Genomic DNA, 26,913 nt, shown 5'->3' with positions numbered 1-26,913 from the left:
TGCCCCTACACCCACGCCCTGCCCCTTTGAAATATCGCTATCATTTTGTGCTGTCTCGCTGTGCTCTTCTCACCATGATGAATTACTTCTATTCAATCTCCTTCAGATTTCATCTGACAAAACATTCATTAAGAATTCCTTTGCATAAACATGCACTTCGCAGCTCTCGTTATTTGATTTTCCTGGATGTCTTTCATACGAAAAAACGTTCACAGCAACTTGATTTGCAAAAGGAAACCGCGCTCCCTTTCATTATCCCAATGCAAACTACATTTCAATACAGTTTAGTCAACAGGCTCAGACCATTCTTTGAAATTTTGTAATCGTGTAAATACTGACCATTAGCGTTCCAGTTTCAATGTGACAGCTGCGATCATCTGGAAACAGCACCACGAAAATGCCGTTGATGACAGCGACGAGAGTGGGATTCGAACCCACGCGTGCAGAGCACAATAGATTAGCAGCCCATCGCCTTAACCTCTCGGCCATCTCGTCACAGAGCCAGTAATGGCTATGACCTTATGAATAATTGAATTGGGTAAATTATGCAGAGCAGCAGATATTTCTCCCTGGTGTTGGTAAAATGATAAATAACACAGTACGGTTCCAAGACTATGGTCTGACCCCTGGGTTGTGGGGCAAATGCACTCCCACTGTCACACTATGCACACAGTGATCTGAACAAAAATGAGGAAATGAATATGTAACAAGGTCTGTTGAATTCTGTGAAGATTTGAAGCTTTCGGAATGAAGAACCCCTGACAGCAGGAGGTGTTCTTTCAATAAAGAGTTGGATAGAGCTCTTAAGGATAGTGGAATCAAGGGTTATGGGGATAAGGCAGGAACAGGATACAGATTGAGGATGTTCAGCCATGATCATAATCAATGGTGGTGCTGGCTCGAAGGACAGAATGGCCGACACCTGCACCTGTTATCTATTGTCTATTAAATTGCCTGTGAGGAATTGTTTTCCAGACTGGAGGAGAGTGCATAGTGCTCAATGTCATTATTCGGAACACCTAACTTCCGCTCAGACATTTTTGACACGCACTTGTGTACAGAACAGACAATTTCAAAATCCAAAATAAGGCTAAACTGACAATTGAACTCAACAATGCAAAAACCTTGATCTGTATCATGTTCCTGGGCCGTGCGACACCAAGTCACTGTCTGATCACAGCAACACAGTGAGCAAGTGTCAGAAGGAATATGAGTGCAGTGCCAGTGCGCATGCTGGGAGCAGCAGGTGACGCAAGGGGAAGTGGATTTCCCACAACAGGAACACCGACCAAACAGCGGCCTGCGGTGGAAGAATTCAGAGGGGTGTTTATATTTTGGAATTTGATGCCAGAGACACAATGGAGATCTGCCATTGAGCCTATTCAAGATGAAGATTTTAAGATTGCTACAGTTGTAAAACAAAATAAAAAGCTCATGGGTTAGTGAAGGCAAAAGATGAAATTGTACATTTCATCAATCTACCCATCTTTACAATAATACCTCACCACTTTCCTCACTCGGGGACAGAACCACTGGTGAAGATGATCATATAATCCCCGTGACTAGCCATGGAATCAGAGAAAGTCGGTTTCCCAAACGTTCAGGTAAAACCAGGAATGTGGAGGTAAGCATTAATGTGTTGCTCCTGTGCTGAAGGTGACCATTGCACGGTATCTCTGTTCCAGTACAGTGGGCTGTGCAGTGCCGAAGGTTTAATTTTGAGCCTCACATGGAGCAGCTTCAATTAGTCGTCGTGTTGAGGGATCCGGACAGAAGGTGATATTGAGCAAAGCCAAGTTTATGGGAAAATACTCGTGTTTTTGGATTGAGAAACAACCTTTTCTGGATAATGACTCCTTGATCAACAAACATACTGCAAGTGTCTAAAACGTGAAGAGACATGTGTGTAGAGAGAGCCGAAGGTGATTTTTCAGCAGATGAATAACGTTTCCCATGTGCACTGCGTTAAATTCTGGGAAAATAGATATTGAACTGGTTTCATATTACAGAGTTTGTTGCAAATTCACAAACGTTATTGCAATAATAAAAAAAAAGAAATCACATAGGACCGTTTGAATATTGTATTGAACTGAATTTTGGTCTGAGCATATTTTATCTGAAATGGTGTGCTGCAGAGAAGTACAGAGGGTTAACAATACAAAAGGACAGAGTCTTCTTGGTGGATTTCTTGGGTGGAGTTAAGAATGTACGAAATATACATAGCATCATGTGAATGTGGTCAAATCTTTAAAGTAAGTGTTGCCTCTCCAAGTGACGATTCAATTCCTACTCATTAGGATATCACTTCCGTCTGCAGTTATTTTACGACATCAGCTCCATTTACAGAGTTTCACCTTGAATAATACGCCACACCTTACCAATCCATGAACTTTTTATACTCAGTCTTATTCAGTTGTACGTGTTCATGAAATATCTTTGTTTCTGAAGTCAAGAAATTCTAAATTGTCACGCAACCACACTGACTATCACTCAACGGTAAATTCTCTCCTTGAACGTTTGTTCGTGTATCTTTTAAAACACTGTGAAATCAGCTTCTACGTTTTATTTCTGGAAAGTCGTTCACGATTTAAATAACTCTATTGAGTGGAAGAAACTCTCATCCAAACTTTCCTTAATCATTCACTAATGGTTTTCACTAGAAAGAGGGACTTGCCCCGATTTACTCATTCAAACCACGCGTTATGTGAAAATCTCATTTGTTTACATCAAACTTGCGTGTTTCTGCTCCAGCATTTCCAAATCTCGTGAATAAATTCCTTCATTCTTTCTATCATCCCGTTTGTATCCTTTCTGATGTTTTTATGTCTCAGTAAACAACGTCACTTGGCTTTCTAATATCTTGCTATCCAGGAAACAGCGTCTGTGTTCTTTCTAACTTCTTCACATGTTTTTGGTGAAGAATGAGGACAAGGATTATACACAATGTTCCCACTGAGAGTGACCAAAAGGTTTTACAGTTACACTATGAACTCTTTGCTTTTTAAATATGACGCCTCTATTTATAAACTCCAATAAGGTAAATTACTGTCTAATCAGTTCATGAACATCGTCTCCATGGAGACGAGAATTTTCTATGTCTTCCTTTCTTCTTCGACGGAATGTCTGAAAGGTTTGTAAGGCCAACATCTCTAAATCCCCATGTCCTGAGTCAGTCAAAGCTATTTCTAAAGGCGACTGAAGTTCAAATACTTCATAGGGTGTCTCCCATCATTCCAGTGCAGACTGGTTCTGGACAGTAAATGCTATCAATGAAGGCCACCGTGAATCTGAAATCAACAGTTTTCACATAGTAACTCTCGTAGCTATTGTGTATCGAATGTTCGTGTTCTTGTTCAATTTGTTCATCATTTCATGGGTCCCTGTGTTGAATTCTACTGAATGATTAATTAGTGAATGGAGACATTCCCTTCACCACTCAGTCTAAACTCCATGGAACATTGAAAGAATTTACTCATACGCTTCCAGAGGACAGACCTGCCATTACTGGGATAAATCAGTGAAAATTCCCTTCGTATCCTCAAAGGCAAGGATTTCATTTTCCATTTTAGCAGATCATTGCAGCACTGAATACCATGTGTGCGTTCATTAAAACCAAAACAGTTGCAGCAAGAGTTTAAAACTAAGATTTTGCAATCTGCTTGCATTGTTTGTCCCAAAAATTTCATTCCATATTATGGTATGTTTGTGGATGAAAGCACTTTCTGAATCTTGAGCAATTATATTTCAGTTTTGTCAAAACATTATCATTCGCTGCTCTCTCTTTCCCTTTCAGTTTCCCGTTTTATATCACGTATTTTATCAGTTTATCTTAAGTTTTCAATAATTTCAATCAATCTTCCTCCTGATTACCAATCCGAGAGAATGCCACAATTTTGTCAATTTATATGCAGTGCAGCTGTGGGGCGCGGTGACCAAGTGGAAAGGCATTGGTCACGTGAAATAAAAGGAGCTGGCTGGTGGAATCTGGCTGTTCCATCACAGTCATATTTAAAACATTTATCGTAATCTTTAGCCAAATCATATTGGCAGAAAATAAGAAAACAAAAATGAAAAAATAGCTGATGTTGAAAATCAAACAAAAACAGACGTTGCTGGAATATTTCAGGACGTCTGGCAGCATCTGTGGAGAGATGGACCCAATGGATGTGAAAAGTTAACTGTGATTCATCTGCACAGATGCTGCCAGCACACCTGTGATTTTACAGCAATTTCTGTTTTTGTTTCAGATTGGCAGATTTTGTCGCAGTCCATGAGAACAGAGCTCATTAGAATCAAACAGACAGCATGGATCTGGTAGTGTGAAATGAGACAGTAATAATGAATGAGTGGAGAGTGTTGTACTGGAAAAGCACAGCAGGTCAGGCAACATTCGTGGAGCAGGAGAATGGACGATTTAGGCATAAGCCATTCATCAGGAATTAGGCTTGTGAGTCGGGCAGAGGAACAAAGCTGAAGCCAGGTGCCAACTCGCAGTCACCTCCTCCTACAGACCACGATCACAATCTCTCGTCCCCACAACAAACTATCATCTCCCAGACCATCCACAATCTCATCACCTCTGGGCATCTCCCATCCACAACTTTCAACCTCATTGTCCATGAACCGCGCACTCCCCGATTCTACCTCCTTCCTGAGATTCACAAACCTGACTGCCCCTTTCGACCTATTGTCTCATCCTGAGCCTGTCCCATCCGAATAATCTCTTCCTACCTTGATACAATCTTCTCTTTCCAGTTCAGGAAATGCCCACTTACATTCGTGATACCCCTATGCACTTCACCTCCTCCAAGAATTTCGTTTCCCTGGCACCCAACGCGTCATCTTCACCATGGACATCCAGTCCCTGCACAAATCCATCTGCCATGACAGAAGTCTGCAAGCCTTTCATTTCGAAATCTCACACCATCCCAACAAGTACCTTTCCACTGACTTCCTCATCCACGTGGCTTAACTGGTCCTCACAATCAACAACTTCTCTTTCTAATTCTCCCACTTCCTCCATCGAAACCCGCATAGGACCTAGCTATGCCTGCCTGTTTGTCAGATGCGCGGAACTGTTCATCATTTCGCAATTACACAGGCACCATCCTCCACCTGTTCCTCCGCTACATTGATGAATGTTTGGGACCACTTGGTGCTCCAACGAGGTGGTTGAACAGCTCACCAACTTTACCAACACTTTCACTCCGACCTCAAATTTATGCGGATCATCTTGGCAACTTCACTCATCTTCCTGGACCTCTCCGTCAGCGACTCTGACGACTGACTAATTACAGTCATTTACTACAAGCCCACCAACTCCCACATGTACCTAGACTACATCTCCTCCAAGCCTATCTCGTGTAAGAACGCCATTCCTTATTCCCAATGCCTCCACCTCCAGCACTTCTGTTCCCAGGATGACCAATTGCACCTCAGGAAGAGCCAGTTGGTCTCCTTCTTCCACGATCACAAATTGCCTTCCCACGTGGTTGACAGCGCCCTCACGTTCATCACCTCCATTTCATACACCACCACCCTTGAAGCCATGCCTCTCAACGCAACAAGGACAGAATCACCTGGTGCTCACCTTACACCCCCATCAAACTGCGCATAAACGCATCATATTCTGCCACTGATGCCACCTCCAAACAGACACCACCACCAGAGATATATTTCGCTGCCCAGCCCTGCCAACATTCTGTAAAGACCATTCCCTTAATGAACCCTTCTTCAGGTCCACACATCCCCCCACCAGCCCACAACCCTCTCCCGGCACCTTTCACTGCCACCAAAGGAAGAGTGAAACTAGCACCCACACCACTCCCCTCACCTCAGCCAAGGCCAGAATGGACCATTCCACATCCATTAGAAATTCACCTGTACAGCCACCAATGTCGTCGACTGAATCCGTTGCGCCCAGTGTGGTCTCCTCTACATCTGGGAGACAGGAAACATTCTTGCAGATCATTTCAGAGAACATCTCTGGGACACCCGCACCCACCAACTTCACCGTCCTGTGGCTGAACACTTCAACTCCCCCTCCTACCCCATCAAAGACATCCAGGTCTTGAACCTCACCACTGCCAAACTGATACCACCCAACGCCTGGAGGAGGAACACTACACCTACCGGCTTGGGACCCTCACACCACACGGGATAAATGTGAATTTGAACAGTTACCTCATTTCCCCTCCCCCAAGCCCAAGCCTTCAACTCGTTACCGCCCTCTCAGCCCAATCCATCACTGCAATATCTGACCTAATTTCTTCTCCCTCCAATTCATCCATCTATTGCTTTCCAGCTATTTCCCCTCAACCCCACACCATTTACATTTATCTCTCAGCCCGACTCACATGCCTTATTCGAAATTAAGGGCTTAAACCTGAAACCTGAATTCTCCTGCGCCTCGGGTGCTACCAGATCTCGTGTGCTTTTATAGCATCACACGACCAACTCTGATCTCCAGCATCTGCAGTCCTTACTTTATCCTTGGAATTATCAATGGCCTTAGAGTGAATATACCCCTCGATTGCAGTGATCACAGTGTGACTGAGTTTTCCATTTATTTTGTGTGAGGGCAGGCTGGATCTGAGACGAGCGCTTAACATCTAAACAACGGGAATGGTATCAGATCGCGAAGTTTGGGTGGGCTGAAGTGAAGTGGAAAATTATGTCAGAAGATGGGTCAGTACAACTGCATCACATCACCCAGACTGTAAATGACAATCAGAGATAGAAAATCAACTTCAGTGTGGGCACAATGACAGGTAAAGTGGAAAGGAGACAATAGAACACACTCAGGTGCAGTGGAATTAGTTATGTGAAAGGATTCGATATATAAGCTACACCTTTACATATGGACTGCCCTCACATTGGACAAAGGAATTCCCTGCAGTATAACGGCGATATTTGCCTGTGACATCACAATGCTGAGAGACACTGACATAGTTTCTTCTGTAGCAGCGTGGCCTCGTAAAAGTATGATCGTCCCATCAACCAGAATTCAATACTTCAAAGGCCTCCTCTGCGCTGTACAACTTATTTGCTGCTCCTGTAGTCAGATCTTAATCGCTTCACTGTGTATCTTCTTCTGCTTCCTGCTTCATGGAAACACTTGAAACGTGAACAATTCCGCTTTCCACTTTCATCAATCTTTTGCAACTTCCGAGTTGGCACAGGTATGAGTGACCGCTTGGCCTTCTCGAGCGCTCTCACTCTGGTATGATCTGAATGATAAAGTGGACTGTGTCTGATCTGCAGAATGTCCCCACGCGGGACAGTGCTGTTTACTCAGGTTACTCCGTATCGGACGTGCGCTCAGCAAAATCCACATTGGCAAGTTCAGCATTATTTCAAGTTATACAATCCATTTCTCAGAGCAGCAATGGGCGAGAAGAACCGGTTCTTGAACTTGCTTGTGTATGTTTTCAAGCTTTGGAATCTTTATCTGAAACCGATCTCATCGAAATCATATCTTCACAGTCAAAAATGAAGTAGTGTGCAAAATTCCAAGGCTCATCCGCAATGTGAACGCGAGAGCTCTCGCACATATGTCACCTGTCTGAAGCAATGTCACATCCGAGACAAACGAGCCAGAACGGCGCCAGACGTGGTAACCAGAAATCAGGTGAGTTTTTGGTTAACTAAGGCTATTTCTGCTGTTTCGGAGTGAAAGAAGCACAGAGTTTTAATAACAGCTCCTTTCCATTCTGACTCGCTTCTCCCAGGAGGCTGTGCTAGCTGCTTTCCCGGAACAGGGCGGTCTTCATTGAGAACTGGACGAACTCATCCTCCATTGTCACGCAGTATTAGTGTCGAGCAGCTTGAACACGGTTTTCAGCTCCCTATGAAACACGGGTGTGTGGAGCGGGGTAGGGGGCTGGCGGGAGTGGGAAGTATGGGAATTCTGGAAAGGTGTAGAAAAGGGAGATCGTGCATGCACAAGAAATCATCTTCTTTTTGGAACCATTGTCCAAATAATGCCACTGGAGAGAGCTAGAAAATGCAGAACTGCGAGGAAAGAGTGAATCTCTCCCCATTATTCGGGAAGAGTGTCTGTGCTTCCCGAAGTCACAGGGAGGCTTCTGCTGTCTGAATCAGCATGGGATGTTACTGCAGCGAGTCCCGTCGCTCACGGACGTGCTGTGTATACATTTTTCCACGTTGCCTCCAGTTCACATCAAATATTTCACAGCTCACATCATCCTAGAGTGACAGGGAAGAGAAGGAAGCGATTCAGACCATCATCTTAACACAACCTGGGGATAAGTTGGATGTGGGAGAGCGAACAGTCTCGACTGGTTCCAGCATTTACAATCTTGGTCCGTGTGGTAACAAAAGCAGGAACCAGGAACTGTTTACCTTTCTTCTTAAAACAGGTAATTAAATTTTGAAGAGCATAGATATCTCTTCCTGGTGTTCATGAAATGATCAAGACCTGAATACGGTTCCCTGAGTATGGTCTGACTTCTGGGTTATGGGCCCAGGGCACTCCCACTGTGATATTCTGTTCACAAGATCTGACCACATGGAAAGAAATGACACAGTGACAAGATCTATTGAATCGGATTCTGTGAAAAACAGAAGCCGATGGAATGAACAGCACTATGAGAAAGAGAATGTAGCATTATATGTGAGGAAGTTGTTTTCCAGACTCGAGGAGAATGCACAGTGCTGTTTCCAGGGGTCAATATCTGGATAAGTAGACAGAATTAGCATCGGCTGTTATTGGACTGCATCTTTTGTACAATGTTGCATAAGCACGGGCCTTTTGTATTGAGGGGACAACTTCAAAATCCTCAATGATGCAAGACACAGAAATGAGGTGAACAACAAAGCAACCGCAGAAACTCGTGGTACGTCATGGAGTAAACGCCCCGGCTCAACCTTTGCTCAAATTCGCTCTCTGTCAAATTCCTGAGCCTGAGCTTCGAACAGTGAATGGTCTATGTTAATAAACACTGCTCGAATCTCACAACTTCAGCATTTATTACGCCCCTACATGTATGTCTGACAACAGTAATTGATCCCTCACTGTGTTACTTCACCACACGTAGAGAAGAAATAAACATAAGAACAACAGTCACGAATATGACGGAGATTTGAACTGATGCACACCTCTTCCCACCCTACCACTTCCACACCTCTTCCCAACCTACCTCTTGCAAAAATGCCATCCCGTATTCCCAATTCCTCCGCCTTCGCTGGATCTACTCCCAGGAGGACCAGTTCCACCACAAAACACAGCAGATGGCCTCCTTCTTTCGAGACGGCAATTTCCCTTCCTACGTGGTTAAAGATGCTATCCAACGCATCTCGTCTACACCTCCACCCTCAGACCACACCCTACCAACCTTCTCATCAACCAAATCATCCACCGACATTTCCACCACCTCTAAAGAGACCCAATCACCAGGCATATATTTCCCTCTCCAACCCTTTCTGCCTTCCGCAAAGACCGTTCCCTTCGTGACTACCTGGTCAGGTCCACGCCCCCTACAACCCACACTCCAATCCTGGCACTTTCCCCTGCCACGGCAGGAACTGGAAAACCTGTGCCCACACTTCCTCCCTCACCTCTATCCAAGGCCCTAAAGGAGCCTTCCACATCCATCAAAGTTTTACTTGCACATCCACTAATATCATTTATTGTATCCGTTGCTCCTACATTGGGGAAAATGGGCGCATGCTAGCAGAGCGCTTTAAGGAACATCTCCAGGACAACGACGCCAATCAACCACACCGCCCCGTGGCCCAACATTTCCACTACCCCTCCCACTCTGCCTAGGACATGGAGGTCCTGGGCCTCCTTCACCGCTGCTCACTCACCACCAGATGCCTGGAGGAAGAACGCCTCATCTTCCACCCCAGGGCATCAATGTGGACTTCAACAGTTTCCTCATTTCCCCTTCCCCCATCTCACACTATTTTTTTTAAAAATTAGATGACTTACAGTGTGGAAACAGGCCCTTCGGCCCAACAAATCCACACCGCCTCGCCGAAGCATAACCCACCCATACCCCTACATCTATATCTACCCCTTACCTAATACTTCGGACAATTTAGCAAGCCCAATTCACCTGACCTGCACATCTTTGGAGTGTAGGAGGAAACCCACGCAGGCACGGGGAGAACGTGCAAATTCCACACAGTCAGTCGCCTGAGGTGGGAATTGAACCCGGGTCTCTGGCGCTGTGAGGCAGCAGTGCTAACCACTGTGCCACCGTGCCGCCCATTAATTCTAAACTTCCAGCTCAGCACTGTCCCCATGACTTATCCGGACTTGTCCTACCTGCCTATCTCCTGTTCCACCGATTCACTCCACCCTCTCCTCCTTGACCAATCACCTTAATCCCCTCCCCCACTCACACATTGTACACTATGCTACTTTCCCCCCACCCTCACCCTCCTCTAGCTTTATCTCTCCACGCTTCAGGCTCACTGCCTTTATTCCTGATGAAGGGCTTTTGCCCGAAACGTCGATTTCGAAGATACTCGGATGCTGCCTGAACTGCTGTGCTCTTCCAGCACCACTAATCCAGAATGTGGTTTCCAGCATCTGCAGTCATTATTTTAACAGCCTTGCAGTTCTTCCCCACTCTGTGTCACACAGCAGGGTCCTCCAGTGAAATGAACAGCCGTGAATGACATGTGGTTCAGTATGCTGGAGACAGCATTTCGACACAGATACAGTTCCCTCTTATTAGAACAAACAGCACTGATGATAAATAACCTCAGAGAGAAGCAAGCGATAGAGATTTACCATGGACTCGATGGGCTGAACGGCTTCTGTCGGCACGTGAATGACGTCACACGTCTCTGCCGTCCCTCTCTCTGTCGCTGTGGCAGAGAGGATGAGGGAGAAATAATGGTTCGTGTTTAATCCTCTCTTCCGCTTTGGACTGCCTGCAGCACCGCAGCTCCTGACTGTGGGGATGGTTCTCAGTGAGTGAGGGTTTCATTCGGAGTCGCTTCATCTGGGACAGTTGGGAGTCAGATGTTAACTGAAGTCCGATTGCAGCAAAGAAACCGACGCCTGTGAATCAAAAGCCTTTCTGCTGGATTGTTCTGCGAAGATTGATTCTGAACATCAAATGGGCAGCACACAAATGCACTTATTTGCATTTTACTGAGGGAAGAGAGTCCACAGCCCATTTCTCTCTTTCCCACCAGCTCAGCACCTTTCTCTTTATCTCAAATAAATGATATTTGGAGGAAGTTCGCAATCAAAGTTGCTAAGTTCCAGCAGGGCTCTTGCACCTGGCTGTGCCCGTGAGAGGAAGCTTCAGAGCATATCCGCATTTACATCCCATCATAATGCCTGCAAGTGGAGGGAAATGGCTGAATACTCTGCCAATAGAGACACCTCAGTCCCCAGGGATGGAATAAACAGCACTGTCCCGCGTGGGGACATTCTGCAGATCAGACACAGTTCACTTTATCATTCAGATCATACCAGAGTGAGAGCGCTCGAGAAGTCCAAGCGGTCACTCATACCTGTGCTAACTCAGAAGTTGCAAAAGATTGGTGAAAGTGGAAAGTGGAATTGTTCACGTTTCAAGTTTTTCCATGAAGCAGGAAGCAGAAGAAGATACAGTGAAGCGATTAAGATCTGACTACAGGAACAGCAAATAAGTTGTACAGCGCAGAGGAGAGCTTTGAAGTATTGAATTCTGGTTGATGGGACGATCATGCTTTTACTCGGCCACGCTGCTACAGAAGAAACTATGTCAGTGTCTCTCAACATTGTGATGTCACAGGCAAATATCGCCGTTATACTGCAGGGAATTCCTTTTCCCAATGTGAGGGCAGTCCATATGTAAAGGTGTAGCTTATATATCGAATCCTTTCACATAACTAATTACACTGCACCTCAGTGTGTTGTATTGTCTCCTTTCCACTTTACCTGTCATTGTGCCCACACTGAAGTTGATTTTCTCTCTCTGCGTGTCATTTACAGTCTGGGTGATGTGATGCAGTGGTACTGACCCATCTTCTGACAGAATTTTCCACTTCACTTCAGCCCACCCAAACTTCGCGATCCGATACCATTCCCGTTGTTTAGATGTTAAGCGCTCGTCTCAGATCCAGCCTGCCCTCACCCAAAATTAATGGAAATCTCAGTCACAGTGTGATCACTGCAATCGAGGGGTATATTCACTCTAAGGTCATTGATAATTCCAAGGATAAAGTAAGGACTGCAGATGCTGGAGATCAGAGTTGGTAGTGTGATGCTATAAAAGCACAGGAGATCAGGTAACATCCGAGGATCCGGAGAATTCAGGTTTCAGGCTTAAGCCCTTAATCTCGAATAAGGCATGTGAGTCGGGCTGAGAGATAAATGTAAATGGTGTGGGGTTGAGGGGAAATAGCTGGAAAGCAATAGATGGATGAATTGGAGGGAGAAGAAATTAGGTCAGAAATAGCAGTGATGGAATGGGTCGAGAGGGCGGTGGCGAGTTGAAAGCTTGGGCTTAGGGGAGGGGAAATGAGGTAACTGTTCAAATTCACATTTATCCCGTGTGGTGTGAGGGTCCCTAGCCGATAGGTGTAGTCTTCCTCCTCCAGGCGTTGGGTGGTATCGGTTTGGCAGTGGTGAGGTCCAAGACCTGGATGTCTTTGATTGGGTAGGAGGGGGAGTTGAAGTGTTCAGCCACGGGACGGTGAAGTTGGTGGGTGCGGGTGTCCCAGAGATGTTCTCTGAAATGATCTGCAAGAAGGTATCCTGTCTCCCTGATGTAGAGGAGACCACACTGGGCGCAACGGATTCAGTAGATGACATTGGTAGCTGTACAGGTGAATTTCTAATGGATGTGGAATGGTCCATTGTGGCCTTGACTGAGGTGAGGGGAGTGGTGTGGGTGCTAGTTTCACTCTTCCTTTGGTGGCAGTGAAATTTGCCAGGAGTGGGTTGTGGGCTGATGGGAGGATGTGTGGACCTGAAGAAGGGTTCATGGAGGGAATGGTCTTTATGGAATGTTGGCAGGGTTGGGCAGCGAAATATATCTCTGGTGGTGGTGTCTGTTTGGAGGTGGCATCAGTGGCAGAATATGATGCGTTTATGCGCAGTTTGATGGGGGTGTAAGGTGAGCACCAGGTGGTTCTGTCCTTGTTGCGTTGAGAGGCATGGCTTCAAGGGTGGTGGTGTGTGAAATGGAGGTGATGAACTTGAGGGCGCTGTCAACCACGTGGGAAGGCAATTTGTGATCGTGGAAGAAGGAGACCAACTGGCTCTTCCTGAGGTGCAATTGGTCATCCTGGGAACAGATGTGCTGGAGGTGGAGGCATTGGGAATAAGGAATGGCGTTCTTACACGAGATAGGGTTGGAGGAAATGTACTCTGGATTCATGTGAGAGTCAGTGGGCTTGTAGTGTATGACTGTCATTAGTCAGTCGCCAGAGTCGTATATGGAGAGGTCCAGGAAGATGAGTGAAGTTGCCAAGATGATCCGCATAAATTTGAGGTCGGAGTGGAAGCTGTTGGTAAAGTTGGTGAGCTATTCAACCTCCTCGTTGGAGCACCAAGTGGCCCCAAACATTCATCAATGTAGCGGAGGCACAGGTAGCGGCTGGTTCCTGTGTAATTGCGAAAGATGGACAGTTCCGCGTATCTGACAAACAGGCAGGCATAGCTAGGTCCTATGCGGGTTTCGATGGAGGAAGTGGGAGAATTGGAAAGAGAAGTTGTTGATTGTGAGGACCAGTTCAGCCACGTGGATGAGGATGTCAGTGGAAAGGTACTGGTTGGGATGGTGTGAGGTTTCGAAATGGAAGGCTTGCAGACTTCTGTCATGGCAGATGGATTTGTACAGGGACTGGATGTCCATGGTGAAGATGACGCGTTGGGGGCCAGGGAAAATAAATTCTTGGAGGAGGTGAAGTGCATAGGGGTATCACGAATGTTAGTGGGCATTTCCTGAACTGGGAAGAGAAGATTGTATCAAGGTAGGAAGAGATTATGCGGATGGGACAGGCTCAGGATGAGACAATAGGTCGACTGGGGCAGTCAGGTTTGTGAATCTTAGGAAGGAGGTAGAATCGGGGAGTGCGCGGTTCATGGACAATGACGTTGAAGGATGTGGATGGGAGATGCCCAGAGGTGATGAGATTGTGAATGGTCTGGGAGATGATAGTTTGTTGAGGGGAGGAGAGTTTTTGATCGTGGTCTGTAGGAGGAGGTGCCTGCGAGTTGGCACCTGGCTTCAGCTTTGTTCCTCTGTCCGACTCACAAGCCTAATTCCTGATGAATGGTTTATGCCGAAATCGTCCATTCTCCTGCTCCTCGGATGTTGCCTGACCTGCTATGCTTTTCCAATAGAACACTCTCCACCAATTCATTATTACTATCTCATTTCACACGACCAGGTCCATGCTGTCTGTTTGATTCTAATGAGCACTGTTCTCATGGACTGCGACAAAATCTGCCAATCTGAAACAAAAACAGAAATTGCTGTAAAATCACAGGTGAGCTGGCAGCATCTGTGCAGATGAATCACAGTTAACGTTTCACATCCATTGGGTCCGTCTCTCCACAGATGCTGCCAGATGTCCTGAAATATTCCAGCAACGACTGTTTTCGTTTGATTTTCAACATCAGCAATTTTTTTCATTTTTGTTTTCTTATTTTCTGCCAATATGATTTGGTTAAAGATTACGTTAAATGTTTTAAATATGACTTTGATGGAACGGCCAGATTCCACCAGCTGGCTCCTTTTATTTCACGTGACCAATGCCTTTCCACTTGGTCACCGCGCCCTACAGCTGCACTGCATATAAATTGACAAAATTGTTTGACAAAACTGAAATGTAATGGCTCAAGTTTCAGAAAGTGCTTTCATCCACAAACATACCAAAATATGGAATGTAATTTTTGGGACAACCAATGTAAACAGATAGCAAAATCTTCGTTTTAAAGTCTTGCTGCACCTGTTTTGGTGTTCATGAACGCACCCATGGGATTCAGGGCTGTAATGATCTCCTAAAATGGAAAAGGACATCCTTGCCTTCAAGGATACGTGGGGAATGTTCACTGATTCATCCCAGTAATGGCAGGACTGTCCTCTGGAAGCATATGAGTAAAATGTTTCAATGTTTCATTGAGTTTCAAATGAGTGGTGAAGGGAATGTCTCCATTCACAAAATAGTTATTCAGTAGAATTCAATACAGGGACCCATGAAATGATGAACAAGTACACGGACATACGATACACAATAGCGACGACAATTACTATGTGAAAACTGTTGATTTCAGATCCAAGGTGGCCTTTGGTGATGGCATTTGCTGTCCAGAACCAGTCTGCACTGGAATGATGGGAGACACACTATGAAGTATTTGAACTTCAGTCACCTTTAGAAATAGCTGAGACTGACTCAGGACATGGGGGTTTAGAGATGTTGGCCTTACAAACTTTTCGGACATTCCGTGGAAGAATAAATGAAGTGATAGATACGATGTTCATGAACTGGATAGATAGTAATTTATCTGATTGGAGTTTATAAATAGAGGCGTCATATTTAAAAAGCAAAGTGTTCATAGTGTAACTGTAAAACCTTTAGGTCACACTCAGTGGGAGTATTGTGTGTAATCCTTGTCCTCATTCTCCACCAAAAACATGTAAAGAAGTTAGAAAGGGCACAGACGCTGTTTCCTGGATAGCAAGATATTAGAAAGACAAGTGACGTTGTTTTCTGAAACATAAAATTATCAGAAAGGATACAAACGGGATGATAGAAAGAATGAAGGAGTTTATTCACGAGATTTGGAAATTCTGGAGCAGAAACACGCAAGTTTGATGTAAGCAAATGAGATTTTCACATAAGACGAGGTTTGAATGAGTAAATCGGGAAATTCCCTCTTTCTCGTGAATAAATAACTTTCGTTAGAGCTTGAAAACCATTAGTGAATGGTTAAGAAAAGTTTGGATGAGATTTTCTTCCACTCAATAGAGTTATTTAAATCGTGAACGACTTTCCAGAAATAAAACGTAGAAGCTGACTTCAGAGTGAGTTAAAAATTACACGTACAAACGTACAAGGAGAGAATTTACAATTGAGACAATGTCAGTGTGGTTGCATAACAATTTCGAATTTGTTGACTTCAGACACAAAGACATTTCATGAACACGAACAACTGAACAGTACTGAGTATAAAAAGTTCATGGATTGGTAAGGTGTGGCGTATTATTCAAGGTGAAACTCTGTAAATGGAGCTGATGTCGTAAAATAACTGCAGACGGAAGTGATATCCTAATGAGTAGGAATTGAATCGTCACTTGGAGAGGCAACACTTACTTTAAAGATTTGACCACATTCACATGATGCTATGTATATTTCGTACATTCTTAACTCCACCAAGAAATCCACCAAGAAGACTCTGTCCTTTTGTATTGTTAACCCTCTGTACTTCTCGGCAGCACGCCATTTCAGGTAAAATATGCTCAGACCAAAATTCAGTTCAATGCAACATTCAAACGTTCCAACGTGATTTCTTTTTTGATTATTGCAACAACCTTTGTAACTTTGCAACAAACTGTGTAACATGAAACCAGTTCAACATCTTTTTTCCCGGAATGTAACGCAGTACACATGGGAAACGTTATCCATCTGCTGAAAAATCACCTTCGGCTCTCTCTCCACATATGTCTCTTCACGTTTTAGATACTTGCAGTATGTTTGTTGATCAAGGAGTCATTATCCAGAAAAGGTTGTTTCTCAATCCACAAACACGGTATTTTCCCATAAACTTGATTTTGCTCAATATCACCTTCTGTCCGTATCCCTCAACACGACGACAAATTGAAGTTGCTCCATGTGAGGCTCAAAATTAAAACTTCGGCACAGCACACCCCACTATACTTAAACAGAGATACCGTGCACTGGTCACCTTCAGCACAGGAGCAACACATTAATGCTTACCTCCACATTCCTGGTTTTACCTGAACGTTTGGGAAACGGAGTTTCTCTGATTCCATGGCTAGTAACGGGGATTATATGATCATCTTCAGTGGTTCTGTCCCCGCGTGAGGAACGTGGTGAGGTACTCATTGTAAAGATGGGTAGATTGATGAATTGTACGATTTCATCTTTTGCCTTCACTAACCCATGAGCTTTTTATTTTGTTTTGCATCTGTAGAAATCTTAAAATCTTCATCTTGAATAGTCTCAATGACAGATCTCCATTGTGTCTCTGGCATCGAATTTCATAGTGTAAACTCCCTGTGAATTCTTCCACCGCAGTCCGCCGTTTGGGAAGTGTTCCTGTTGTGGGAAATGCACTTCCGCGTGTGTCACCTGCTGCTCTCAGCATGCGCACTGGCACAGCACTCATTTTCCTTCTGACACTTGCTCACTGTGTTGCTGAGATCATACAGTGACTTGTTGTTGCACGGCCCAGGAAAATGATGCAGATCAAAGTTTTTTCATTGGTGAGTTCAATTATCAATTTAGCCTTATTTAGGATTTTGAAATTGTCTGTTCTGTACACAAGTGCGTGTCAAAAACATCTGAGCGGAAGTTAGGTGTTCCGAATAATGACATTCAACACTATGCACTCTCCTCCAGTCTGGAAAACAATTCCTCACAGGCAATTTAATAGACAATAGACAGCAGGTGCAGGAGTAGGCCATTCTGCCCTTCGAGCCAGCACCACCATTCATTGTGATCATGGCTGAAGATCCTCAATTTGTATCCTGTTCCTGCCTTATCCCGATAACCCTTTATTCCACTATCCTTAAGAGCTTTCTCCAACTCTTTATTGAAAGAACACTTCCTGCTGTCTCGGGTTCTTCATTCCGTTGACTTCAAATCTTTACAGAATTCAACAGACCTTGTTACATAGTCATTTCCTCGTTTTTGTTCAGATCACTGTGTGCATCGTGTGACAGTGGGAGTGCACTTTCCCCACAACCCAGGGGTAAGACCATAGTCTTGCAACCGTACTGTGTTATTTCTCATTTCACCAACACCAGGGAGAAATATCTGCTGCTCTGCATAATTTAAGCAATTCAATTATTCATAAGGTAATAGCTTCTTCAGCGTCTGTGACGAGGTGGCCGAGAGGTTAAGGCGATGGACTGCTAATCCATTGTGCTCTGCACGCGTGGGTCCGAATCCCACTCTCGTCGCTGTCATCAACGGCATTTCCGTGGTGTTGTCTTCAGATGATCACAGCTATCGTGTTGAAGTCGGTACTCCAATAGTCAGTTCACATGCATCGACGCTCTTACAAAATTTCAAACAATAGTTTAAGCCTGTTGACTAAAATGGAGTTTGCATTGTGATTCAAAAAAGGGAGTGTTGTTTTCTTTTTCAAGTCAAGTTGCTGTGAACGTTTTTTTGTATGAAAGACATCCAGGAAAATCAAATAACGAGAGCTGCGAAGTGCATGTTTATGCAAAGGGATTCTTAATGAATGTTTTGTCAGATGAAATCTGGAGGAGGTTGAGTAGAAGTAATTCATCCTGGTGAAAAGAGCACAGCGAGACAGCACAAAATAATGGAGATATTTCAAAGGGGCAGGGCGTGGGTGAAGGGGCACTGAGAACTGGCTGTAAATGCACAGTGGAGAATTGCCGCTGTGGGTGCCGTGCATGGGCACAGAGAGAATTACACATTGGTCTCGCCCTCGCCCCTTGCTCTCGCCATTGATGAATGCTGGACATAAGGCACAGATAAACACAAGATGTGGGAAGCAAGCTCCCTCACGTTATGCACACACTGGATGCATCACATTGATCTATGAACAACTGGAGAAATCAGCATGTTACCTATAGGGAGTTAAACTAAATTGTGGACCAATAACTGCAGATTCATGCAACATAAACATGAAAAATAATTTAAAATGTAGGGTGTAGGTTTGCTTGCTGAGCTGTAGGTTTGATATCCAGACGTTTCATTACCTGGCTAGGTAAAATCATCATCAGTGCCGACCTCTCAAGTGAAGTGAAGCTGTTGTCTCCTGCTTTATATTTATATCTTTCTCCTCGATGGGGTTCCTGTGGTTTGTGGTGATGTCATTTCCTTTTCGTTTTCTGTTTGGTTGATAGGTGGTATCACGATCTGTGTGTTTGTTTATGGCATTGTGGTTGGAGTGCCAGGCCTCTATGAATTCTCCGGCGTGTCTTTGCTTAGCCTGTCCCAGGATAGATGTGTTTTCGCAGTCGAAATGGTGGTATTTTTAATCCGTGTGTCGGGCTACGAGGCAGAGAAGATCGTGTCTTTTTGTGGCAAGCTGGTGTTCGTATATCCTCGTGGCTAACTTTCATCCTGTTGCCTTACGTAGTGTTTGTGGCAGTCCTTGCATGGAATTTTGTAGATGACGTTGGTTTTGTCTATGGGTTGTTCTGGGTCTTTTAAGTTTGTTAGTTTTTGTTTGAGAGTGTACGTGGGTTTGTCTGCTACTAGGATTCCGAGGGGTCTTAGTAGTATGGCTGTCATGTCTGAAACTTCTTTGATGTATGGTAAGGTTGTTATGGTTTCTGGCTGTGTTTGGTCTGCTTGTCGTGGTTTGTTCTTGAGGAATCTGCAGACTGTACTTTTTGAGTATCTGTTCTTCTCGAATACGTTGTATCGGTGGTTCTCCTCTGTTTTCCGAAGTTCGTCTATGCTGCAGTGTGTGGTGGCTCGTTGGAATACTGTTCTGACGCAGCTTCGTTTGTGTGTGTTGGGTTGGTTGCTGGTGTAGTTAAGTATTTGGTCAGTGTTTGTCGGTTTTCTGTATGCGCAGGTTTGTAGTTCTCCGTTGTCCTTTCTTTCTCCTGTGACATTCAGGAATGCGAGTTTGTTGTCGGTTTCTTCCTCCTTGGTGAACTTTATGCCTGTGAGGGTGTTGTTGATGATGTTAAATGACTTTACTATCTTGTTTCGTTTCGTGACGACAAAGGTGTCATCTGCGTAGCGGACCTAGATTTTGGTTTGATTGTTGGTAGGGCTGTTTGTTCTCGTCTTTGCATTACCGCTTCTGCTATGAATCCTGACAGCTCAGCGAGCAAACCTACACCCTAAACCTCAACCTGAGCTACAAACCTTCACAAACCTTGTGATTTAAAGTGTCTTTATTCGCATATCATTAATAGTCTTTTCGTTATTATACCCATCTGGTTTAAATAAGAAGACACCACGTTTCAAGATGGATGACAACGTTACCAATTTTGTTTTGAAATTGAGATCTATTTGATCATTTTACATAGTGAACAAGTTAATTTAAAATAATGCAAACCACATTCTCTCATCTGCAATAAAAGTGTAATTTCAATATAAAAATTGTCCTTACTAAGTCGCAGTTACTCAACATGAAAAATAGGATGTAATTTTTATTAAGCATAGATCAATTAGCACCATTATCTTCCTTCGGATTGACTGCAGTATGCACATTCTAAGTAAGGTTTAAGAAAGAATAACTTTTGGAAACAATGATTCGGTGGTGACTAAAAATAATATTAGGTTCTCATGATGCGGATATTCCACCAATGGCTCCAGTGGTGGAAATGTTCAGTGGGCAGTATTTCTATGATGGTATAGAAGGATGTGAGCTGCCCGGGATGGGAGCTCCCACTTCATCTGGAGCAGCGTCTTTTGACGTGGACCTGGGAGTATTGTGACATCAGTCTGGGAGTTCCAACCACACCTGCAGCAGCTTCTGTTGACATGGAGCAGCAGGGAGCATTGGCACATCCGAATGCAAGATCCATCCTCATTTGGAGCGGCTTCAGTTAGCATGGAGCAGGCAGCTTTGCGAGATCTATCTGGGAGCTACACTCTCACCTGGAGCAGCTTTTAATGACATGTAGCAGTAGGGAGCATTGGGACATCAGAGTGATAGATCCAACCTCAACTGGACTGCTTCTATTCACATGGAGGAGGGAACATTGGGACATCAGACTGGGAGCTCCAACCTCACAAGGACCAGCATTTAATGACATGTAGCAGCTGGGAGCATTGGGACATCAGAGTGGTAGGTCTAACCTGAACTGCACCACTTCTACTGACATGGAGCAGGGAGCATTGGGACATCAGACTGTGAGCTCCAACTTCAAGTCGAGCCGCTTCTATTGCATTGGAGCAGCAAGGAGCATTGGAACGTCAGGTTGGGAGCTCCAACATCACCTGGAGCAGCTGGTATTTACATGGAACAGGAGGGAGGATTGGGACATTAGGCTGGGGGAAAGGATGTTCAACTATTTTAATCTAAAGTAAAATATGTTTCAACAGCTCAGATGTTAATTGATTTATGAAGAATCTTTCCCTGGTAAATAATTAATTATTTAGATAGTAAAGACAAGTCCTGCAAATATTCAACTCAGGAAAACGCTTTGGAACAGAGAGAAATGGGAGTGATGTTTCATGTCTTTGTCTTTTCTTTTCTGGCCGACTCTGCACTGGATTACATCAGCGGAAGGACGTTTTCACGCATTTCCTGCAAATACGGACAGGTCATTAACGTAATCTAAAGCTGAAAATTAATGGGAATATGCGATGTTATGATTAGGCTGGAGTTTACCTCAAATTACGGTGAAAACGCAGCAAAGTCCGTTGCAATTTCCAAGATCATCAGTGACCTCATTGATTGGCTGATCAGATTGTCAATGGTCGTTTTTTTGAGGACAATTTGAAGTGAATCAATAATGGTGATTATCTTTGTTTTTTGTTCACCTTGTGACTGCTACTGCTATTGCTCATGTCCTTGTTAACACCACAGCCCTGCAGCGTGTAAAGTCTCATCTGTGCATCTGGCCAGTGGTACAACCATTTGTATAGCTGGCTACGGATCAGGTGGTTGTAGGTTCGACTTTTACTTTGCGCAAGCGCATTATGGAGATTCATCACACATCCAACCTAATCATTTTTGTTATGGTGAGGTGGGTACTATTTGAAATTTTCATCTCCACGAACGAAAATTCTTTCACTGTCTTCGACCAGTTAAACATTGTCAAGAGCTATCAAAGTAAAAATCACACAGCACCAGATTGTATTGAACAGACGTATTTGGAAGCACCAGTGTTCCATGCACTGCTTCTTCATCAGGTGTTTGTCAACTGTTGGAATCTAAAATGGCTTTGTGTGATTATTAAATTTATCCACGCCTGTCCAACACCAACACCTCCACGTCATGGGTACCGTCGACACCACGAACGGTCGGTTAAAGTCCAGATGAACTTCCAAAAGATCGCGCATATTGACGTACACACCAAATTTCTGCAAAAAAACACCCACCTGATGAAGGAGCGGCTCTCTGAAAGCTCGTGCTTCCAAATAAACCTGCTGGACTCTGCCCTGATATTATGTAATTTTTAACTTTGTCTACTCAACTCAAACACTGGTACTTCCATATCACAGACAATATCAGTCATGTCCCACCGTTGTCAGGGAAGGCAATCCTGGAATAGCCCAATACATTGCTCATGGGTACGTTTCGTTTTCAGAAACCAATGCACTCAATCGCTGCAGCTCCTATGTATGAAAAGACAGAAAAGAAATAGCTGAGACTCAGTTTTAACAATATTTTGAAACTCTTTGGGAAGTGGAATCAGAGGAGAATGAAGGATTAACTGTCTGACTGTGCAGAGAGTGGGAAGGCACTTTTCCTTTGTTTGATGAGCTGGGGTATTGACTGATCTAAGGCATTAAACAGATTCCTGGTAGAGCTGCTCTCGCTGCATCAGGAACAAGAAGTTCTGATTTCCTGAACGGTAATGAAACCCAGGCCACTCAGTTAAAGCGCTCAATACTAACCACGAGATCACCAGGGATGAGGGCAGAAGCAGTTGCACCGTTTCTTCATAACAGTTTTTGGAATTATGTCACTGTAGATATGTTTCCCCCAAAAATGATTTAATTATCGAGTGTTTACAGCACAGAAATGGGTCCCATCATCTCATTTCCCAGCAGTTGGTCTGTAACCTTGTGAACTCTAACGTTTCACCTGAATGCTAATTGCTCTGGAACATTTTAATCTCGTAAAACACAATAAATGGGATTAAAGTTTGAGATGGGAACTGAACCCCATTTTTACCCATAGACTGAAGCACGCAGGCACATTTCCCCAAGTGTGACACAGGCCTCGGGAGAAAACAAGCAGAAAAACAGATTTCACCGACTTGTCTGATGTTGTCCCATTTCAGAGTTCAAAACCAAAGTCTGGTTCCAGCAAAGAAAGGAAGCATTCAGCCCCTCCCGCCCCAGTGTTCCTTGCCCATTGTTTCCCCATTACTCTGTGGTTTATACTAACTCACCTCGTTCTTGCTGCCAAACTTGATCACTGCTCACGCCCACTATTTCCTGTCCTGCCGAACGGTTTGCCTCAAGTTCTTGCAATGAAAAACAGGAATGACCTACTTCAAGCACTTTTCTAGTTTACAAGGACAGTGTCATCGCCACTGAGCAAGCACATTGCCAGCTCAGAGAGAAGGTCTCATCCTTTAGAAACTGAAATGCAAAGATGATTGGATAGCCTCAGTATTGTAAACCAACCAACAAGACCGGAATAGGGCCGAGGGGATCACGCACCCAAGATGGGAGAATAGAACGGCGAATTTCATGATGTCCAGGGTGATGTTAACAGAAATCTTCCCTGGTAGTATAGTGATGAGGATTCAGTGATTTCACTGTCATGTCTTGTTAAAGGTTAACGTTTACAGTAATCAATATGAAATACTGCCTGATATTTCGAAGCAGAATGATGTTGTGCAGCAGACAGAATCGTTTCACTGCATGACCTCATAAGAGAGCTCAGAAGAGCCAGGAGGAGCCATTAGAAGTTGTTCGCGCATAGGATCAGCGTTAATCCTTAGGCTTTCCATAGGTATGTCAGGAATAAAAGAATGACGAGAGTTAAATTAGGGCCAATCAAGAATAATTGTGGGAAGTTGTGTGTGGAGTCAGAGGAGACATGGGAAACACTGAATCAATATTTTTCGACAGTGTTCACGATATAAAATGAAAATATTGGCGAGGAAGACACAGAGATACTTGCATCTCGATTCGAAGAGATTAAGGTTCACAAGGAAGAGGTATTAGAAATACTGCAGAGTGTGAAAATCAACAAGTCCTCTGGGCCAGATGGGATCTATCCTAGTATCGTCTGGGAAGGAAGGGAGGGGATTTCCGAGCCTGTGTCATTGATCTAGAAATCATCATTGTCTACAGGAATAGTGCCTGAGTACTGGATGATTGCAAATGTGGTTCTCTTGTTCAAGAAGGGTAGTAGAGACAACCCTGGCAATTCCAGACCAGTAAGTCTCACTTCAGTTGTTGGTAAAGCTTTGGAAAAGGTTATAAGAGATAGGATTTATAATCATCTGGAAAATAATAATCTGATCAGGGACAGTCAGCACGGTTTTGTAAAGAGTAGGTCGTGCCTAACGAATCTTATGAGTTTTTTGACAAAGTGACCAAACAGATTGATGAGAGTAAACAGGTTGATGTGCTGTATATGGATTTCAGCAAGGTGTTCGATAAGTTTCCCACAATAGGCTATTATACAAAATGCGGAGTAATGAGATTGTGGGTGACATAGCAGTTTGAATCAGTAATTGTCTCGCTGAAAGAAAACAGAGTGTTGTAGTTGATGCAATATGTTCATCTTGGTGTCCAGATACTAGCGGCTTTCCGCAAGGGTCGATGTTGGGTCCACTGCTATTCGACATTTTTATAAATGACCTGGATGAGGGCTTAGAAGTGTGGGTTAGTAAATTTGCGGACAACACTATGGTCGGTGGAGTTGTGGATCGTGACGAAAGATGTAGCAGTTTGCAGAGAGACATAGATAAGCTGCAGAGCTGGGCTGAGAGGTGGCAAATGGAGTTTAATGTGGACAAGTGTGAGGTGATACACTTTGGACGGAGTAATCGGAATGCAAAGTACTGGGCTAATGGTCCGATTCTTGGGAGTGCAGATGAGCAGAGAGATCTCGGTGTCCATGTACAGAGATCCCTGAAAGTTGCCACCCAGATTGACAGGGTTGTTAAGAAGGAAAACAGTGTTTTGGCCTTTATTAATTGAGGGATTGAGTTCTGGAATCAGAAGGTTATACTGCAGCTGTACAAAGATCTGGTACGGCCACATTTGAAGTATTGTGAACAGTTCTGGTCACCGCATTATAAGAGGGATGTTTACACGTTGGAAAGGGTGCAGAGGGGATTTTCTAGCATTTTGCCTGGTATGGAAGGAATGTATTACGAGGAAAGACTGAGGGCCTTGAGGCTGTTCTCCTTAGAGAGAAGAACATTGAGAGGTGACTTAATGGAGACATACAAGATAATCAGATTGTTAGATAAGGTGGACAGGGAGTCTTTTTCCAAGTATGGGGACGGCAAACACGAGGGTCACAACTTTCAAGTGAGGCGAGATAGGTATAAGACAGATGTCAGAGGTAGTTCCTTTACTCAGAGAGTAGGTAGAGCATGGAATGCTTTGCCTGTAACGGTGGTAGATTCGCCAAGATTAAGTGCATTTAAGTCGTCATTAGAGAGGCATATGGACGTACATGGAATAGTGTAGATGGGATGGACTTCAGATTAGTATGACAGGGCGGCGCAACATCGAGGGCCGAAGGGCCTATACTGCGCTGTAATGTTCTGTGTTCTACATGCTACAGTTCCGCATCAGCAATGTCATCTGCAATTGCCTGACGTTCAATCAGTTTAAAACAAGAACTGAGGGGGCGTCAGGAAAATGGAAGGGGAATAGTGGTTTGTGAGAGTTAACTACATGCCTCGTGGATCCAGGTTCAATGTAGATAATGAATATCGGTTTTACTGTTTACCTTGGTATACTGATCACTACGCATCAATTGCCCAATATTGTCTGCCCTTTGTGTGTTGTTCTTTGTACATTTCACCTCGCTTCAGTGCTCCGGGAGTCCACGCTTTTTTAAAATTTGGCACATTTTACTCAGGTCGGTTTTGCAGCTTCATATTAAGGCCAACAATTTTAGGAACAGGTAGTCACCATTCAGACCATCAAGTCTACCCCGCTATTGAATGGTTTCATATCTGATCTGATAACCTTGAACTGCAATTTCTTGCCTTTCGCCAGAATGCTTAATGTCTTTGCTGTTTGAAGATCTGCCGATCTCAGCCTCATTACAACTAATGACATTTCCTCAAAAGCCTTCTGCTACAAGAAAGTCCACTGATGCAGAACTGTCAGAGAGAATAAATGCTTCTTCATCTCTATTTTAATTGTGAGATCCACATTCTAATACAAAGTTAAAAATCGCACAACACCAGGTCATAGTCCAACAGGTTTAATAGAAGCAATGGCTTTTGGAGAGCTGCTCCTGCATTCCCCCACCCTATTACTCTCCATTTGCACTGACTAATGCACCAAACCTACCCATCCCTGAACACCATGGGTAATTTAGCATGGCTAAGCCACCAAACTGGCACATCTTTGGGCTGTGGTGGGGGGGAAACCGGAGCACCTGGAGGAAACTCACAGGGAGAATGCGCAAACACCGCACAGACAGTCGCCTGAGGCTGTAATCGAAATGGAGTCCGTGGTGCTATGAGGTGCTAACCACTGAGACACCGTGCCATCCAATGTAACTCTCTGGAGCCCTGTCTGATCCTTGATTCCTCGACCTTAAGTAAGCTTCCTTCTTCCTCTTGATTAGATGCTAAAGTCCATATGGACAACGTTGACTGCTCTGCCTTCATCTATCATTGGCCACCTCCTCGAAGAGTCAATCCTGTTTGTGAAACGTGGTTTTCCACTCACAAAGCCATGCTGACCATCTCGAATCAGCCCTTGCCTTTGTAAATGTAAGGAGCTCCTTTCTCTCAGAATCTCCTCCAACAACTTCCCCATCACTGGTCTCACGGGGCTGTAATTTCCTGGCTTTCCCCTGCAGTCCTTCAGTGATGGAACAGCGTTAGCCAAACTCCAGTCTTCCAACATCTTACTGTGCCTGTT

General features: G+C 44.2%; 2 non-coding genes across 2 annotated transcripts; one reads left to right on the top strand and one right to left on the bottom strand.

The window, feature by feature from the left end:
* Positions 1-413: 413 nt before the first annotated feature.
* trnas-gcu (transfer RNA serine (anticodon GCU)) lies at positions 414-495 on the bottom strand. Its single transcript has one exon. It is a non-coding gene; the product is annotated as a tRNA-Ser (tRNA).
* A 17,548-nt stretch (positions 496-18,043) lies between these two features.
* trnas-gcu (transfer RNA serine (anticodon GCU)) lies at positions 18,044-18,125 on the top strand. Its single transcript has one exon. It is a non-coding gene; the product is annotated as a tRNA-Ser (tRNA).
* Positions 18,126-26,913: the final 8,788 nt, after the last annotated feature.

This window comes from Chiloscyllium punctatum, chromosome 18, assembly GCF_047496795.1.
Source record: "Chiloscyllium punctatum isolate Juve2018m chromosome 18, sChiPun1.3, whole genome shotgun sequence".
Taxonomy (NCBI): Eukaryota; Metazoa; Chordata; class Chondrichthyes; order Orectolobiformes; family Hemiscylliidae; genus Chiloscyllium; species Chiloscyllium punctatum.
The sequence above is the reverse complement of the archived record's forward strand: the minus strand, read 5'-3'. Positions and strand labels throughout refer to the sequence as shown.